The 18,761-nt window shown below is 46.8% G+C and overlaps 1 protein-coding gene across 1 annotated transcript in view; it reads right to left on the reverse strand.

Moving 5' to 3' along the window:
* The window catches only part of CABCOCO1 (ciliary associated calcium binding coiled-coil 1), a 199,433-nt gene that overhangs the window by 51,213 nt on the left and 129,459 nt on the right, over positions 1–18,761 (reverse strand). The gene's annotated exons all lie outside the window — the stretch shown is intronic.

Here is an 18,761-nt window from a genome sequence, read left to right on the forward strand (position 1 = left end):
CAGAGTTGTTTTCTAGACATGTATTAAATTTAATAAAGCACTGAAGTAAACACTAAAAATAAACACTAAAAATATACACAAAAACAGTCTTCGTTGAATCGTTTCAGCCTTCCCATTGGTTTTTATATTATTTAGTGTCTTATTAGTAGAAAATATAGACTAATGAATGTTTCTTTCTTTAAATACTTGGTATCTTTTGAAATCAAGTGGCGCTAACATGTTTTTACATAGAAATGAATATTTTCATTCTGTTAACACTTTTTAGGCTTTTAGAGACACTTTATGTGCAAATAATTGCAATGTGACCATACTGTAAACTTCGATATGAGGAGAAAGGAGCAGAAGCCAGTACTGCATGTAATGCTATGTGCGCACGCTGCGTTTTTTTACGCTGCTTTTTGTGCGTTTTTGGCCACAAAAAAATGCACAAAAACGCAAAAAAATGCACCCCCGGCAAAAACTACAGGTAAAAACGCATGCCTTTTTTACTATTTGCGTTTCGGTGCGTTTTTGATCATTGAGATTTGCTGCGTTTTTCCAATGCATTACATGGGTGAAAAAACGCAGACAAACGCAGAAAAGAATTGACGTGTTGCTTTTTTTTTGTCAGCTCAAAAACGCAGCTAAAATAAAGCACTGTGTGGACAACAAAAATGAAAACTCATAAGCGGGCTTTACACACTGCGATATCGTTAATGAATTATCGTTGGGGTCACGGTGTTTGTGACGCACATCCGGCTTCATTAACGATATCGCAGTATGTGACACTTATGAGCGACCTTAAACGATCGCAAAAGCGGTCAAAATCGTTTGCCGCGGAGAGGTCGTCCTGCAACAAAAAATCGTTTTCTGTTTATTAGTGATGTTGTTCGTCGTTCCTGCGGCAGCACACATCACTGTGTGTGACACCGCAGGAGCGACGAACATCTCCTTACCTGCGTCCACCGGCAATACGGAAGGAAGGAAGTGGGCGGGATGTTACGTCCCGCTCATCTCCGCCCCTCTGCTTCTATTGGACGCCTGCCGTGTGACATCGCTATGACGCCGCACGAACCGCCCTCTTAGAAAGGAGGCGGATCGCCGGCCAGAGTGACGTCACAGAGCAGGTATGTGCATGTAATGCTGCCGTAGCGATAATATTCGCTACGGCACTGATCACACAATATCGCACGTACGACGGGGGCGGGTGCTATCGCGCTCGACATCGCTAGCCGATGCTAGCGATGTCCCAGCGTGTAAAGCCCGCTATAGACTTTCCTGGGGAAGCAAAGTTATGCAGTTTTAGGACAAAAAACGCACCCGAAAAACGTGCTAAAACGCCGTGAAAAACACACCGTGCGCAGAAAGCCTAAAGGCTGCATACACGGTGTCGTTTGTGCGTCAATGGCAAATTGCTGCCCGTGGCGGACAATATCGGTACTGCGTGTCACATGCACATACCTTAATAACGACGTCGCTGTGGCCAGCGAACAACCTCTTTTCTAAGGGCTAGGTTCGTGCGGCGTCACAGCGACATCACATAGCGGCTCACCAATAGAGGCGGAGGGGCGGAGAGCAGCCGCATTATCGACACTCCCACCTCGTTGCCGGAGGACGCAGGAACGCTGATGTTCGTCGTTCCCGGGATGTCACACGTAGCGATGTGTGCTGCCTCAGGAACGATGAACAAGCTGCGTCCCAGAAAATCAATGACATTTTGAAAATTAACGACTTGTCAACAATCAACGATATTTCAGGTGAGATCGTTAGCGGTCATTCGTAAGTGTCACACACAACGACGTCGCTAACGTTGCCGGATGTGCATCACGATTTCCGTGACCCCAGCGATATTTCGTTAGCGATGTCTTTGCGTGTAATGGGGCCTTAAGGCTCTAATCTGCGTCATGCTGTCCATTTAAATCAAACACCATTAGGTAGTGGCATACAATAGATACTTATGGCACCAAACAGACCCCATGGACGACATGACGCGTTTCGGCTTTATGTCTTTATCATTGATCATGACAATGATCAATGATTTTGTCTTTGCTCTTCATATTGAGTGTTGGAAAGAGCTCCTGCCATTCAATCCGATGCAGAGCCTCCTCATGAAGTAGCAACATATCTACTGGACTTTTCTGTACGGTAAGCTGGCTTCCTTCTGTTTTTTCATTGACTTTTAGGGGGTTGCTATCAGGGTCTGCTAAAGTGTAAAATGCTTTGACCTGACGTATGCTGGACTATTATTTCTATCAAACGTAACGGAATCTGCCACAGACGTTTCTAGCTCATTGCAGACACAATCTCAACCTTAGTTTGGTTTATAGGGAAATACAAGTGTTATTAAATGAGCACAAAGGTTGGTATTATATGGTACCTTATTACTAGCTGTATGTGCCCCATGACTTTTATTTTGTATGCACTATTGCTGGTAGAAATATGACGTACCATAGTACTAGTGACGTCCTCTTCCTGAAGGGGGAGGGACGTTCAGCGTCACAGCGACGTCACACAGCAGCCGGCTAATAGAAGCGGAGGGGCGGAGATGAGCGGGACATAACACCCCGCCCACCTGCTTCCTTCCGCATTGCCGACGGCCGCAGGTAAGCTGCAGTTCATCGTTCCCGGGGTGTCACGCGGAGCGATGTGAGCTGTCTCGGGAATGATGAACAACCGACGCGCAGAAGGACGATCGATTATTTGAAAATGAGCGACGTATCAACGAGCAACGATACGGTGAGTATTTTTGTTCGTTCACAGTCGCTCGTAGCTGTTACACGCTATGATATGTCAAACGATGCCGGATGTGCGTCACTAACGACGTGACCCCGCCAACATATCGTTAGATATATCATAGCGTGTAATGGGGCCTTCAGATTGCATGAAGTGTATGACATTTAGTAAATAGCTGGGGTTAATTACTAATATAGGCTATGGGTGTATAATAGTATATGCTGTAAGACTTATGCTTATATTTTATATATACATTCTAGCTGTTATTTTACATAGTTACTCTGTTCAGAATTATTATAGGGAAGCTGGGATATTGGGAAATAGTTTCTATTATTTTATTGTCCTAAATTGTATATATTTGTGAATGAAGTGACAGATTTTGGACATACAAATGACCATGGTAGGTCAAATGGAAAAATATATAATGTACAATGAGAAGTCGATGGTACTATATTATTAAATGTGTTAAACAAGGGATTTCATAGTATCATTCAAGAAGTTGTGCCAAAATTGAATGTTATACATAGGATAAAACAATGTTTGCTGGGTTCTGACCACTGGGACCCTCAGTCATCCCAAGAATAGGGCTCTGTAGACTAAAGAAGAGGTCATGCAAGGGCATCTTTACTCCACTTCATTGTCTATGGAACTAAAGGGCTGCTACTTATTACAGACTCACAGACAATGGTGAAGGTATACATGTTCAAGTTCTACTCAATTCAGATTGGAATTTGCAAACCTCATGTTTTTGGCTAACTGGGAGCCTCAGTGGATAGACCCCCATCAATTAGTAATTTATGGTTTGCACGGTGGCTCAGTGGTTAGCACTGTTGTTTTCCAGAGCTGGGGTCCTGGGTTCGAATCCCACCAAGGACAACATCTGCAAGGAGTTTGCATGTTCTCCCCATGTTTGCATGGGATTCTTACGGCTTCTCCAGTTTCCTCCCACACTCCAAAGACATACAGATAGGGACCTTAGATTGTGAAACTCAATGGGGACAGTGTTGCTGATGTATGTAAAGTGCTATGGGATTAATGGCGCTACATAAGTGAATAAATATTATTATCCCTCGACCTATAGATCGGGGATAACTTTCAATCTTTGGAAAATCACTGTAAAAAAAACCCTGTCACATGTAGAAATGCCAATGTGCTTCATTATATAGTGAACACATTGTAATAATTCACCAGCACATTGATTGACAGCCTTCTCTGCTCACACACAGTACATACATGCTGCAGGGTAGGCTGTCAATCAAAGTGCTGAGTGATTGCAGCCACAATCACTGTGTAGCAAATGGTGACTGCAACCATTCAGTGCACCACATCTCCCCAAAGACTGGAAATGAGCAGGTGCAGGGAGAATATAACCTCCTTTTCTCCATGTAGTTGCTGCTTCAGTAAGCCAGCTATTTATTTGCTATATCTGCAGAGAAATTGTGTTTTCTGATGTTGCAGGTTCCATTTTAGAAACCTATGGTAATACAGGAAGAGCATGAAGAAACTCAGTATATTTTACTCTCATATGTTTTAATCACAAAAATATTGATTTTCTAAAATGTACATTGTGTTAAAGCTGATACACAGGAGAAAAAAGAGTATAGCACCACAAAAGGGAGAATGAGTCAATTCAGTGAAAAATTACAAAACATTTATTATTAAAAATACAATCAATCAACACTGAAATGTTGATCCATAAAAATGACCACAATCGGCAAAGGTTGGAATATGACAATATTATACCTCAATATATACTCATGGAGTGCAGAATTATGCGAACCATAAAGAATGTTTCAGAAGGTATATAACAGTAGGATACCAAAAGAGGTAATAATTAGGGATGATTGAATACCACAAATATTCGGCATTGAGAATATTCGCCGAATAGATCGCCGCTATTCGACTATTCGCGAATATTCGATTTGCAATGTAAGTCTATGGGAAACCCGAATAACAACTATTCGGCCTTCCCATAGACTTACATTGCGCATCAAATATTCGCATAGTGGCGACCTATTCGTCAGATATTCGCAAAGCCGAATATTTGTGGTATTCGATCAGCCCTAGTAATAATAATAGTGAGTGCCTCACATGAAATGTGAGATCTGGTTACTGGTCAGGCTAGAATCTAGCAGAAACACAGAACATTGTATACTCAAAACTGCAAAGTACATCAGAAGGTCAAGACACTACAAAATATAAGTGTACATATCAAAGGCAACAGTTCTAAATGTTGTGCGTATCTACATATACTGACCAGGAATCAGAGAAGAGAAAAAAAAGGTCAAACATAATTGAGGCATACTCACATTGTGCAAAATAGCAAAGCCGAGGGGTCACAAAGAGATCAAGAGGAAGGGGACCTAACGTACGTTTCGCATACACAGGTGTAAAAGGTATGTAGCTTCATCAGAGAACTGTTGCCTTTGATATGTACACTTATATTTTGTAGTGTCTTGACCTTCTGATGTACTTTGCAGTATTGGGTATACAATGTTCTGTGTTTCTGCTAGACTCTAGCCTGACCTGTAACCAGAACTAACACGTCATGTGAGGGAGGCACTCACTATTATTATTACCTCTTTTGGTGTCCTACTGTTATATACCTTCTGAAACATTCTTTATGGTTCGCCTAATTCAGCACTCCATGAGTATATATTGAGGTATAATATTGTCATATTCCAACCTTTGCCTATTGTGGTCATTTTTATGGATCAACAATTCAGTGTTGATTGATTGTATTTTTAATAATAAATGTTTTGTAATTTTTCACTGAATTTACTCATTCTCCCTTTTGTGGTGATATATTAATGATACACAGGAGAAAAAGGAGTATATGTAGTTGTATGCTACTCTTAGGCAGGCTTTACACGCTGCGACATCGCTAGCAATTGCTAGCGATGTCCAGCGCGATAGCACCTGCCCCTGTTGCACATGCCATATGTGTTGATTGCTGCTGTAGCGAACATTATCGCTACGGCAGCTTCACACGCACATACCTGCTCGATGATGTCGCGGTGACCGCCGAACAATACCTCCTTCAAGGGGGAGGTGCGTTCAGCGTCACTGCGACGTCACTAATCAGCTGGCCAATAGAAGTGGAGGGGCAGAGATGAGCGGGACGTAACATCCCGCCCACCTCCTTCCTTCCGCATTACCGGTGGACGCAGGTAAGGAGATGTTTGTCGCTCCTGCGGGTTTACACACAGCGATGTGTGGAGCTGCAGGAACGACAAACAACATCGTACCTGCGGTCGACCCGACATTATGAAAATGAACGACGCTACACAGATCACTGATTTTCGACGCTTTTGCGATTATTTATCGGAGCACCTAGGATTTACACGTTGCGATGTCGTTACCGGCGCCGGATGTGCGTCACTAACGACGTGACCCCAACGATATTTCGGAAGCGATGTTGCAACGTGTAAAGCCCCCCTTAATGTCCATTGATATCCCTTTAGATTACATGGCTTTGATATTTCAGTCATGTTGATGTGGAATTTTGTTGTAATTGTGTTAAAGCTTCAGCTTTAAGGAGATGTATTATATCTACATCTATTAAAAATAGAATAAACAAATATTTTTTAGTGAAAGGAAATTCATTCTCAATCAGGTTAAATTGAAAGTATGATTATGCTTGCATTCACACAGGAACATAATGTACTACATCACTTGCATTAATTGCATTTTACGGTGGAAATAATTGTTGCCCTGAGAATATGTGAACATCTTAATTTTCTTTTAGAGCAGCACTGGTATCTAAGAGAATGAAAAGAACATTTTGTCTTATAGGGCATAAAAAACACACAGTATGAAGGAAACAAAGATTCAACGTGATTCTGTGATTTATTGTGTCTCTGCAGAGTTCTTTTGATCCTTGACTATGCCCTTTGTCCTCTTCTACAATACAATATGTACTTTAATAGCTACAACATCAGTCCAAAGAAAAACACTGAAAAGCTGCTATTTCACTTACACTTTTCGCTAGCAGCCAGGTTATTTTACCTCTACGTTTTGTTTAAGAACACTACAATTTCAGACAAGTAATAAACGATTTCTACATTTTATGACGCAATGAGAAAAAGGCAAATGTCCTGAGGAAATCAATAGATTTGTCTAGACTCTATATTGAATCAAGCTACATCTAAAGCCCCCAAACACACTAGAGACAGGTACGATCGCTACTGTGTCTGCGCAAGAGGGGGCCAATGACAGTAGCTATGTCAGCTGGATGTGCGTCCAAGAATGACATTTAACCGGTATGTATTGCAATGCAGAGACCCGCCGGATCCCTACAGTGCAATACACACTGCCAGCTAATTAGAGGCCAGCAGCTGACATCAGCGTGCAAGTCACTAGCAGCGCGAGGCAGTGATGTTATGCACTGTCTGCTGCTTGCATGCTGAAGCCATCTGCAAGTTTCTGCGCCGGCTATGAAGAAGAATGCTGTATGTCATGGGATCCGGATGAATAGACTTGTTTATTTTTTTTCTATATTTGTTGGAGTAGAGCTGCAAAACAGGGACATTATTACTAGACGAAGCCCAGGATGGGGCATGATATAACAGGATGGGGGACATATATTACTGGAAGGGTCCCAGGATATGGCGAATGAAGGAAATTATACCAGGAAAGGGAGACATTATAAGAGGAAGAGGTCTAGGGATGGGGGCATAAATTACTAGACGGGGCCCAGGATGGTGGGCATTATACCAGGAAAGCGTGCAGGATGGAGGACATTAAACCAGGAAAGGAAGATATTATGCCAGGAAGGGACACAGGATGGAGGACATTATACCAGGAAAGAAATACATTATACCAGAAAGGGGCCCAGCATGTAAAACATTATACCAGGATGGGGGACATTATTATTAGAAAGGCCCCAGGATGGGGGAACATTATACCAGAGAAAGACCCAGTATGGAGACATTATAACAGGACGGGGGACATTAGTATTGGAAGGGTCTCAGTATAGGTAAAATTCTACTGAGAAAAAGCCCAGGATGGAGACATTATACCCGAATAAAGGACATTATACCAGAAAAATCCTCAGGATGAGGGACATTATACCTGGAAGAGGCCTAGAATGTGGGACATTACATCATGAAAAGGCCCAAGAAGAAGGACATTACTACAAGAAGGAGCCAGGCTGGGAGACATTAATACTGGAAGGGTCTCAGGAAAAGAACCAGGATGGAGACATTGTACCAGAATGGGAATTATTATTGATGTCCAGTCCGTTTGCTGTTGTGTTGCACTGGTGATTTACTGCGTGTTGCTCGATGTGCAGTGGAATTCTTCCAGTCAGCTGGTTATTCCCCCCTCCTTGTTTCCCCCTTATCATTTCTTGTCTGATAACTCTGTGTGAGCATGCTGAGTGATAGAATTCTGGTTTCCCCTGATTGTCTATTACTGTTAGGGTACTGTCACACTTTAGCGACGCTCCAGCGATCCCACCAGCGATCTGACCTGGTCAGGATCGCTGGTGCGTCGCTACATGGTCGCTGGTGAACTGTCAATCAGGTAGTTCTCACCAGCGACCAGTGACCAGCCCCCAGCCAGCAGCGACGCGTGGAAGCGACGCTGCACTTGGTAACTAAGGTAAATATCGGGTAACCAAGGGCTTGGTTACCCGATATTTACCTTTGTTACCAGCGCGCACCGCTTAGCGCTGGCTCCCTGCACTCCTAGCCACAGTACACATCGGGTTAATAAGCAAACCGCTGTGCTTATTTACCCGATCTGTACTCCAGCTACATGTGCAGGGAGCAGGGAGCCGGCACTAACAGCGTGAGAGCGGCGGTGCTAGTAACTAATGTAAATATCGGGTAACCAAGGAAAGGGCTTCCCTTGGTTACCCAATATTTACCTTAGTTACAGCTTACCACAGGCTGCCAGAAGCCGTCTCCGTGCTCCTTGCACATCCAGATCGTTGCTCTCTCCCTGTCACACACAGCGATGTATGCTTCACAGCGGGAGAGCAACGTCAAAAAAATGAACCAGCACTGTATGTAACGAGCAGCGATCTCACAGCAGGGGCCAGATCGCTGCTCAGTGTCACACAGAGCGAGATCGCTAATGAGGTCGCTGCTGCGTCACAAAAACCGTGACTCAGCAGCGATCTCGATAGCGATCTCGCTATGTGTGAAGCACCCCTTAGTGTTAACACATTTCTGACTCCCCCCCGAGGGTAGTGAGTGAGGGAGTACTAGATTAGGGCTTGTTAGGGGTCAGGCTTGTGGTTCAGACATCCTTACCATCAGAGGTAACTCTGAGATAAGGGATAGCCAAGGCCCCTTTAGTCTGAGGGCTAATCTAGGAGTCCCGGTCCCCACTTTACCCCAGTCAACATGAAACAGGGATGCTCGGCTGAACATTCCTATGTTCTTCATTAGCGCTTTGGCAGTGGCTTATCTCCCCGTGAACAAAAGAATCAGTTGATGGAAATTGAATAATATGGATCATTCCTCGACATTATGTGTCAGAGGAGAGTCTGGAGGCTCATATAGAGATTAGACTGTCATCGGGTGTGACCGGCTTTAGTCTAATATGAATGGGGATCTTTAAATATATCATTGCTCAAATATTTGTCACGCTCCCCGGGTCCTCGGATCCTCTCCCCGGGTCCCCTGCTCCGATCCCCGGGTCCTCAGCTCCGCTCCCCGGCTCACCTGCCACGCTCCCCGCTCTCCAACCTCCGGTGCCCGCACTTCCCAGGCCCCCTGGTCTCCGCTCCCGGCGCCCGACGGCTTCCCAGTTCCTGGCCGGCTCCCCTGCGTCCTCCCTTCAGCTTCCTGCCCTGGCTTCTGGCACCCGGGCTGCGCGCATGCGCATTAGGGCGCGCGCGCGGTCACTGAACCTTTCTTAAAGGGCCAGTGTCAATTAACAGGAAATGATGCACTCAGGTACAGGGTATATAGGGGGTTAATGTCCAAGGGAGCGGGGCCTGTTCTTCGTGTTTTCCCAAGCTAGGAGTCAGGTCTCCTTGTGTTCTATGAGATACTTACCTCTCTGTCTTCTAGAGCCGACCCTGCATCGCCATCCGGTCCTGCGGTACCTCGAACCCCGAACGCTGCCCATCTGCCATCCTGACAGTCCGTACCATCTCGGATCCCTGCGGTGACCCGTCATCTCGCTCCAACGGTTCCGGACCCTGCCTGACACCATCACGGCTTCCGAACCTGAGCTCCGTCACCCGGACCACCATCCGTGACCTCGTGGTCCCAGGGACTTCTCCATTTGCTCTCAGTGCACGGACTGTCCTGCTACCTACAGTGCTCCGGCTACCGGACTCCTTTCCCTCATCCGGGAGTTCGGCCCAGTGGATCCACCTCCAGGGTCTACCCGTCCATCTGGCCCTAACAGTAAGAACAGGCCATGGATCCCGCCGAAGCACTAGCGGCCTTGCATGAGGAACTCCAACGCCAGCGTGAAGTCCAGACCCGCATGCTGAACTTTATGACTTCCGTGGACACCCGCCTGACCACGCTACAAGCGGCAGTCACGTCTTCGACATCCCAAGCCTCCACTAGTCAAGCCACGACCCCCGTTCCCGTGGCCGCCTCTTCGGATGCTTCCAGACTGCGTTTGGCCTCACCACCCCGGTACGCCGGAGATCCCAAGACCTGCAGGGGGTTTATAAACCAATGCTCCCTCCATTTCACGCAGCTGCCACATCTGTTTGCCTCCGACCAAGCCAAGGTCGCCTTCATCATGTCTCACCTAGAGGGCGAGGCACTGGCGTGGATGAACCCCTTGTGGGAGAAGGAGGAACCTATGACCAAGAACCTCCAGGAGTTCCTGCAGGCCTTTCGCAGCACTTTTGACGAACCCGGACGCGCCTCCGCGTCTGCGTCTTCACTTCTCCGGTTACGTCAGGGAACACTGACGGTGGGTCAATACGCCATCCGTTTCCGCACCTTGGCTTCAGAACTCGGGTGGAATAACGAGGCCCTAACCGCCGCCTTCTGGGAAGGACTATCGGGTCGAATCAAAGATGAGCTGGCTGGACGTGATGTACCGTCCACTCTGGACGCCCTGATTACCCTAGCGACTCGAGTGGACATACGCTTTCAGGAGCGGTCCAAAGAACTGTCCCGTGAGAGACGTCCGGTAAGGCATTCCTCTCCTCCACCGAAGCCCACCGTACTCCAGTCAACGGCCTCTGGTGTCTCCGTCCATGAGCCCATGCAGATCGACCGTGTGCGACAGTCGGAACAACGTCGAGCAGAGCGGCTCGCCAAGGGTCTCTGCTTTTACTGCGGAGAGGGCACACACCTGCTACGCGCCTGTCCAGAGAGGCCGGGAAACTCCAAAGCCTAGGGTTGGTAGGAGAGGCCACCCTAGGTGCTGGAATTCTCTCAGACCCAGTTACATGGACTGTGCAAGTGACAACGGGAGAGACGCGGTTTACGGCTGAGGCGTACCTCGATTCTGGGGCAGCAGGCAATTTCATCCAGCAGGCCACGGTGGACAAGTACCAGGTGCCTGTTACTACACTCGACAAGCCCCTAGTGATTGCCTCTGTGGATGGGATACCCCTCTCTGACACCATCTCCTGGATCACCAAGCCGCTTGAACTGCGTATCGGTGCTCTGCACACCGAGAACATCGCTCTCTACGTCCTCCCACACATGTCACATCAAATCCTGCTGGGACTTCCCTGGTTGCGGACACACGAGCCTTCAGTCAGCTGGGGCACTGGCGATATCACTCGATGGGGGTCTTCTTGCCATGAGAGATGTCTGAAGACCATACAACCCATCCGGCGACCTCCGGTTCCCGAGTCCCTACCGGGACTGCCCTCAGCCTATTGGTCCTTCGTGGACGTCTTTGATAAGAAGGAGTCCGAAGTACTCCCGCCACATCGTCCTTACGATTGTGCCATTGACCTGCTCCCGGGAACTACACCACCTCGAGGACGGATATATCCACTATCTCCAGCCGAAACAAGGGCTATGTCTACGTACATCACAGAGAGCCTGGCTAAGGGATTCATCCGGAGATCCTCCTCTCCTGCTGGAGCAGGCTTCTTCTTCGTAAAGAAGAAAGAGGGCGACCTACGCCCATGTATAGACTACCGTGGATTGAACCTAATCACCGTGAAAAACAAGTACCCCCTGCCGCTCATCCCCGAATTGTTTGATCGGCTCAGAGGAGCTCGTGTGTTCACCAAGTTGGATCTTCGGGGTGCCTACAACCTGGTCCGTATCCGTTCAGGGGATGAATGGAAGACCGCGTTCAACACTCGCGATGGGCACCATGAATACTGCGTGATGCCCTTCGGCCTGTGCAACGCACCAGCAGTCTTCCAAGAATTAGTGAACGATGTGTTTCGGGACCTTCTCTACGTCTGTGTGGTGGTATATCTGGATGACATCCTTGTCTTCTCTCCGGACCTCCAGACCCACCGAGAGAACGTGCAACTGGTTCTACAACGACTGAGAGAGAATCGTCTGTACGCCAAGTACGAGAAGTGTGTCTTCGAACAGTCTTCTCTCCCCTTCCTGGGGTACCTCATCACCGATACCGGACTGCAGATGGATCCCAAGAAGGTCTCCTCCATTCTCAACTGGCCTCCTCCTTCTGGACTGAAGGCAATCCAACGTTTTCTGGGATTCGCTAACTATTACCGCCAGTTCATTCCTCACTTCTCGGCTCTGACTGCTCCTCTCTCCGCCTTGACCAAGAAGGGGGCTAATCCAAAGGACTGGTCACCTGCGGCCGACGCCGCGTTTGGCGCTCTAAAGCGAGCCTTTGCCTCCTCTCCTGTACTCCACCGTCCAGAGTTAAACCGCCAGTTCACCTTGGAGGTGGATGCCTCCTCCTCGGGAGCCGGAGCAGTGCTCATGCAGAAGTCCTCCTCCGGGAAGATGGTGACGTGCGGTTTCTTCTCCAAGAGCTTCTCCGCGCCTAAACGCAATTACACCATCGGTGACCGAGAGCTATTAGCGGTCAAACTGGCTCTGGAGGAATGGCGCTATCTTCTGGAAGGAGCAGTGTACCCTGTCATTGTTTACACGGACCACAAAAACCTGGAATACCTGCGGACTGCTCAGCGACTGAACCCACGGCAAGCCAGGTGGTCCTTGTTCTTTGCCCGGTTCGACTTCCAGCTTCATTTCCGACCCGCGAACAAGAATGTACGCGCTGATGCCTTGTCTAGGTCTTTCGTGCCCCTGGAACAGGAGGAAGAGACATCTCAACCCATCATCTGTCCAAGTAAGATTATTCCGGTGGCTCCTGTCACCCTGGCCCAGATACCACCTGGGAAGACTTATGTTTCTGAGGCTGACAGGCAAAAAGTGTTACACTGGGGCCATGCCTCGAAAACAGCCGGTCATGCAGGTCAGAAGAAAACATGGAGTGCTATTGTACGTCATTACTGGTGGCCATCCCTGCGCACGGACGTCGCCTCTTTTGTCTCTGCCTGCTCCTCCTGTGCCAGGAACAAGACACCCAAACACCTGCCATACGGCCGCCTTCTGCCTCTGCCCATACCCTCAGTTCCCTGGCAACACATAGCAATGGACTTTATTACGGACTTGCCATTATCCTCCGGACACACAGTCATATGGGTCGTGGTGGATCGGTTCTCTAAAATGGCCCATTTCGTTCCTATGGCGGGACTGCCCTCTGCTCAGGAACTCGCGGACGCCTATTTACAGCACATCTTCCGCTTGCATGGCTTTCCATCACACATAGTGTCCGACAGAGGAACCCAGTTCACCTCCCGCTTCTGGAGGGCTCTCTGCAAACATCTGGGAGTGACTCTGGACTTCTCCTCAGCCTACCATCCTCAGTCGAATGGCCAAGTGGAACGGATCAATCAGATATTGACCTCTTTCTTGCGTCACTACGTGAACGCCCATCATGACGATTGGTCCACGCTTCTTCCTTGGGCTGAATTCTCCCATAATCACCACGTCAGTGAGTCCTCCTCCAGTTCTCCCTTCCATGTCATCTACGGACTTCAGCCGTCTGTCCCATTGCCTGTATCCTCTTCCTCGGACATCCCTGCTGCTGATGCAGTACTCCGTGACTTTACATCCATTTGGGACTCAGTTAAGGCCTCCCTTGCACGTGCCTCCCTGCGGATGAAGAGACATGCGGACAAGAGACGTCTGGATCCTCCGTGTTTCTCTCCGGGAGATCTCGTCTGGCTTGCTTCCAAATACATCCGACTGAAGATACCATCCTACAAGCTGGGACCTCGCTACATCGGACCATTTAAAGTCCTCGGCAAGATCAATGAGGTCTCCTACAAACTGCAGCTCCCGGCCACGATGAGGATACCCAACTCCTTTCACGTCTCTCTGCTCAAGCCGGTTGTCCTTGGTCCCTTCTCCGCTGCCGCCAGTCTGGCCCCTCCTCCTATTGCTGAGGACGACATCTATGCGGTAAGAGATATCGTGGCCATGAAGACCGTACGTGGTCGACAGTTTTTCCTGGTGGACTGGGAAGGGTATGGTCCTGAGGATAGATCCTGGGAGCCCAGGGAGAACGTGGGCACTCCTCTGATCCGTGCCTTCCTGTCCCGGTTGCGGGGAGGGGGGCGTGGGGGGGGGTACTGTCACGCTCCCCGGGTCCTCGGATCCTCTCCCCGGGTCCCCTGCTCCGATCCCCGGGTCCTCAGCTCCGCTCCCCGGCTCACCTGCCACGCTCCCCGCTCTCCAACCTCCGGTGCCCGCACTTCCCAGGCCCCCTGGTCTCCGCTCCCGGCGCCCGACGGCTTCCCAGTTCCTGGCCGGCTCCCCTGCGTCCTCCCTTCAGCTTCCTGCCCTGGCTTCTGGCACCCGGGCTGCGCGCATGCGCATTAGGGCGCGCGCGCGGTCACTGAACCTTTCTTAAAGGGCCAGTGTCAATTAACAGGAAATGATGCACTCAGGTACAGGGTATATAGGGGGTTAATGTCCAAGGGAGCGGGGCCTGTTCTTCGTGTTTTCCCAAGCTAGGAGTCAGGTCTCCTTGTGTTCTATGAGATACTTACCTCTCTGTCTTCTAGAGCCGACCCTGCATCGCCATCCGGTCCTGCGGTACCTCGAACCCCGAACGCTGCCCATCTGCCATCCTGACAGTCCGTACCATCTCGGATCCCTGCGGTGACCCGTCATCTCGCTCCAACGGTTCCGGACCCTGCCTGACACCATCACGGCTTCCGAACCTGAGCTCCGTCACCCGGACCACCATCCGTGACCTCGTGGTCCCAGGGACTTCTCCATTTGCTCTCAGTGCACGGACTGTCCTGCTACCTACAGTGCTCCGGCTACCGGACTCCTTTCCCTCATCCGGGAGTTCGGCCCAGTGGATCCACCTCCAGGGTCTACCCGTCCATCTGGCCCTAACAATATTTTGGTAATATTTGTATATTAGAGATTACAACTGTAAAACCACTTATAGGCATGATGGAAAGAATTTGCAGGGAAAGTACAAATCACTACTCAATATTAATTCTATGCAAATCAAACCAGTATCATTTAAAGACTCAAGTTGTCACTATAAAATGCACTGATAAGTACATTATATCTCTGGGATTTGCTAAGAATTTATGATTCATCTGGACCAGATTCACTTAGACTTTATACTATACTGATACAGTATTACTCTCATATATTATACCACATATACCACTAATCCCCAAAAAAGACTAGAGCTATATAATATGAATCAGTGGTGTAACATGCAGTGTGAGGCCCTTAATGAAAAATCTCCAATAAGGCCACAAATTGTCAGGGGTCTTTAAAGTGGATGTCTACTACTTAGACAACCCCTTCTTATTCCACATTGTTAGCCTCAGTAAAAATAAATAAGCCTATACTAACCTCCAGTGCGGCCGCGGTTCCAGCAATTTCCTAAGCTGCGTTTCTGAGGCTCACGTGACATTGTTATGCAATCAGTGTCTGGCGTCTGTCTCCCCACCTTCGGAAATTTGAGCAGGATGTGAGTGCTGCACTGACTTCCTACTCAAATGTCCAAAGGTGGGGAGAAAGAAGGTCATAACAATGTCACATGGGTCCTGGGAATGCAGCTTCAGACATTGTTGGAATCGCGGCTGCACCAGAGGTGCGTATAGGCTTATTTATTTTTATGTGGGCGAACAAGGGAATGAGAAGGGGTTGTCCAAGTTGTCGACATCTCCTTTAAAGACCCCTGACAATTTGTGGCCCTGTTGTAGATTTTTCATTTGGACCCTCACAATGTAAGTTACACAACTGATTCATATGTATGTAGCTCTAGCTTTTATTGGGGAATAGTGGTATATGTGGTATAATATATGAGAGTAATAGTGTATCAGTATAAAGTCTAAGTGAATCTGGTCTCGATGAATCATAAATTCTTAGCAAATCCCAGAGATATAATGTACTTATCAGTGCTTTTTATAGTGACAACTTGAGTCTTTAAAATGATACTGGTTTGATTTGCATAGAATTAATATTGGGTAGTGCTTTGTACGTTCCCTGCAAATTCTTTCCATCATGCCTATAAGTGGTTTTAAAGCTGTACACTTCAGTATACAAATATTGGCAAAATATCTGAGCAATGATATATTTAAAGATGCCTATTTATATCACACTAAAGACGGTCACACCCGACGACAGTCTAATCTCTATATGGGCCTGCAGACTCTCCTCTGACACAGAGCAGTAGACTAGGCTTCTCATAGGGGCCAAAGGGACCTTTTGGGTCTCCTTGGACTCTAGGACCTAGGGGCTACTGCAACCCCTGCACCCATTACAGTTACTCCCAAAATCAGGGAACTATAGGGATAATCCTTGGTTGGCTTTATTTAATTATTCCTGAGAGTCCTGGTCTTGGTGGGGGTTGTCTATTTAAACCACCTGAAGCTTTAACTACCACATCTAGTCAATAAGTAAAGCTTAACTAGTCTACCTCCCGTTTTATGATTTCAGGCCACTATGTAGACCATAAAAACACTTTATAATACTCACCTAGGGGGTCGCTCCAGTGCACACTGGTCAAATGGGTGGCGCTGTTCTCCGGGACCAGTGCCTCCTCTTTTGGCCATCTTTGTTCTCCTTTTTCTGAAGCCGGTGTGCATGACGCATCCTACATCATACACACTCGCCGGCACTGAGGTCATGCGCAGACGCGCTTTCATCTGCCTAAATACCGGCCTGTGTGCATGACGTAGGACGCGTCATGCACGTCGGCTTCAGAAGAAGGAGGCCCAAGATGGCCGAAAGAGGAGGTGCCGGTCCCGGAGAACAGCGCCACCCATTTGACCAATCTGCATCGCACTGCCCCTTAGGTGAGTATTATAAAGTGTTTTTTATGTTCTACACAGCGGCCTGGGCTCTTATATACAGCATGTTAGAATGCTGAATATAAGAGCCCAGTGGTGGTGGCCGCAGCTTATAGGCCCCAAATCTGGTGACAGGTTCCCTTTAACAGCTACCAGGCTTCCACATACAATGAACCATGACACTGTCCCTGCACAGACTATTATAGTGGTCTGTGTTGGGTCCTTGGGGATTGAGACACATGAGTATGTCTCATCGTATTGTTTTAAAATTATCCACGCTATTTGAAAAGTTTTCTCTTTTAGAAATCTGAAAACTACTTTAAGCTTAATTTAATTACATTTATATTACCTTTAAAGACTATAAAAGTAATTATCCTTTTGCATTTTATTGATGATTTGCCCAGTAATGAATCAAAGTAAATATTGCTGACTTATAAATCAGAACAATACTTATTTCAATTTCACAAATCTGACCTGAGTTTAGACTCTTCAGTCTACCGACCATGATTTATTAAAGATTACATAATATATAAAGACTTAGACAATGTGTGAGTTTAGTTCCTCCAATCATTTGCTTTCTCACTATTTTTTTTCTTTTAAACATCTGAAATGGCAATGGGAATTTCATTACTGAAATCCTCATATTTACCACACAGTTTGGAAGGGTCAACCATTAAAGTCATCAATCACTTCACCTGAAGGTTTTACAATCTGAGTCTGTTATGAGACAATTGGTCTGTCTCAAGCATTTCACTATACTTCTGTAATCCATACATTTGTCCTTCATCACCCCAACATAAATCTGTAGCATTAAACCATGTGAAAAATGTGCAGGCAAACAAGATTTTGTATTAGCCTAAAGATAACATTGTCCCCAGCACAGCTTATATTTTACTATTATGAAAAGTAATACAAATTATACGTAAAATCCTTCTACCTCAATACCAACATTTTATGATATTGTTGGAAAAATCAGGAACATGTCATTATTATGACATTTTTTTCATGAAATGACTGTACAGACGAATTGACAAAAAAAATATAAATTAGGTGTTTACTTAAATAAATATCAAAAATCAAATTTTCCGCTCATATTACGTCATTCCACTATGCACAGGTCTGCAACATTCCCTATCTGACTTCGTCATGAATTGCTTCAGCATATGTGTCAATAAATGCTACCTTTGCTGATAATAAAAATAGGAAAAGTAATACTAAAAATTGCAAAAATAACAATAATTAGGGATGATCGAATACTTCAAATATTCAGCTACGCCCATGTTTGACGAATAGATCGCCGCTATTTGACTATTTGCGAATATTCGATGCGCAATGTAAGTCTATGGGAAACCCGAATAGTTGCCGAATAGCAACTATTCGGGGTTCACATAGACTTACATTGCGCATCGAATATTCGCATAGTGGCGACCTATTCGTTGAATATTCACGAAGCCGAATATTGCAGAATATTTGTGATATTTGATCATCCCTAATAATAATAATAATCTCATTTATTTGGTGCCACATCCTTACTGATCCTCAAAGTTTAGCATGATATCTGTTGTACATATACCTTCAAACCCACAACTATCAGCTCTGATTCAACTAGTAATATGTACAATTATGTGTGACTATGTCTGAAGGTGCAACACTCATATGTATGTACATTAACCCTTTCACCCCCCCTCCGATTTTTTATTTTTTTCCTCTCTTTTTTCCATAACTTTTTTTGTGCCAATATTGCCATATGAGGGCTTGTTTTTTAGGGGGATGAATTGACAAG

The sequence above is a fragment of the Anomaloglossus baeobatrachus genome, chromosome 5, assembly GCF_048569485.1.
Source record: "Anomaloglossus baeobatrachus isolate aAnoBae1 chromosome 5, aAnoBae1.hap1, whole genome shotgun sequence".
NCBI lineage: Eukaryota > Metazoa > Chordata > Amphibia > Anura > Aromobatidae > Anomaloglossus > Anomaloglossus baeobatrachus.